The sequence below is a fragment of the Bombyx mori genome, chromosome 22 (genome assembly GCF_030269925.1).
Source record: "Bombyx mori chromosome 22, ASM3026992v2".
Taxonomy (NCBI): Eukaryota; Metazoa; Arthropoda; class Insecta; order Lepidoptera; family Bombycidae; genus Bombyx; species Bombyx mori.
This window is the reverse complement of record NC_085128.1, coordinates 8,938,228-8,939,786: the sequence shown is the minus strand read 5'-3', so window position 1 is coordinate 8,939,786 and position 1,559 is coordinate 8,938,228. Positions and strand designations below refer to the sequence as shown.

The 1,559-nt window shown below is 38.4% G+C and overlaps 1 long non-coding RNA gene across 1 annotated transcript; it reads left to right on the top strand.

Annotated features, from left to right (window-relative positions):
- The first annotated feature begins 223 nt into the window (after positions 1 to 223).
- On the top strand, positions 224 to 1,559 carry LOC134200925 (uncharacterized). The gene is made up of 2 exons (XR_009976038.1): positions 224 to 362; positions 769 to 1,559. It is a non-coding gene; the product is annotated as an uncharacterized LOC134200925 (long non-coding RNA).

Sequence of the window (1,559 nt, the reverse complement as noted above, 5' to 3'; positions counted from 1 at the left end):
AATATATTATTTCAATATTTGTGAGTGAGTTTGAGTATTTATGTTTTACAATTAATAACGGCTCACTTTTTCTTTAGTTAATAAAGTTCTTGAAGGAAGAATAATAACTAGATTCTTCTAACTGATACTTAGGGGAGACCGGGGCAAGATAAAGTTCGGGGCAGGACGGGAAATAAGCTTTTGTCCATGAATGGTAATCGTGTTCGGACCAGTAACAGCGCCATTTGCACGAAATTCAAACTGCGCAAGTGCGTCCGAGCAAAGCGAACATATTGGATCTCGTTTTTGCGTTGTATAGGAAAAAAACTGATTTTGCAAGTGTTTTTATCCGGTTTTTGGTTAAGAAACTGATGTGCAGACATGTAAGTACTTGAATTAATATAATGTTTTAATCCTCAGCGTGTTGTAGTACTATAACACTTTAAATTCAGATTAGATTTTTGCGCCGGTAAGATTTAAGATTAGAATTGCTTCAACTTATTTGAATACATGTGGGTCGGGGCACAATGATCGGGGCATAACGGAATACTATCCCGTTTTGCCCCTTCCTTGTGGTTTAAATAATTTCTTCAGTGTACCTACTTACCTATCGATAGTATTGCAACCTGGTTAAGCAAGCGTCCATAGGCTACGGTAACCGCTTTCCATCAGGCGAACTGTAGGCTTCTTTGCTGACTTAGTGGTATAAAAAAAGTATAAGTACATATTGTTGTAACTTCTACATAAGCAAGATATATCGTTGCTTTTCTCACAAAGTTTTTTTCTCAGATACAATGGTTTGAAACTATAAACGAAAAACAGATCGTGGCAAATGGGACCCTGAAGTTCTGGGTCTTATGGGTTCTTAATAACAGGATGGGGCTTCCTCGAGCCTCTGCTACATATGATGTTCCGCCGCCGTGTAAGAAAAGCTCGTGATACTGTGGATGACGACACTGATTCCGGTAACTACTAAGTATGCAGGAAGCACGGTTAACCGGAAAATAACTTCGTTTAATAGCTTATCAGTTGGCTCAGCGAAATCATATAGATAGCCCACTTAATGAAGAAACCGACATGGCAGGAGAAGATTGGCGTAAAAAACGAATACACAAAGTTGGAAATAAGAAGATAAAAAGAACTGAAAACAAGCATCAAGCTAAAAGACTCGCCAAAGAAATCGAATCGGAATATAGTTCATCTTAATTGGAGGACGGTGACTGGGCCTGCATCTATTGTGGTTACTTATACTAAGAGTCAACCGAGGGTTGAGCTATCTGCAGTATTTGCCATGGTTGGGCACACGATTCCTGTGCCGAAGTAGATGAAGAAGACGACGAGGCACACATTTGTGAACGCTGTCTGCCCGATTAAAATACGTACTCCTTTTGCCCCGTAGCATTTCCCATCTTACCCCGTCCATGGGGCAAGACGGGAAATTCGCCACATTATCGTTAATCATTATTTGTCAAAAAACTTCTGTGATTTTGCTTGATAAAATTATTAATTTTAAGAAACAAATGTATAAGTGTTACTTATTTTCTTAAAGAATTTAATTAAAGAGTATAATTGTCTTTGTA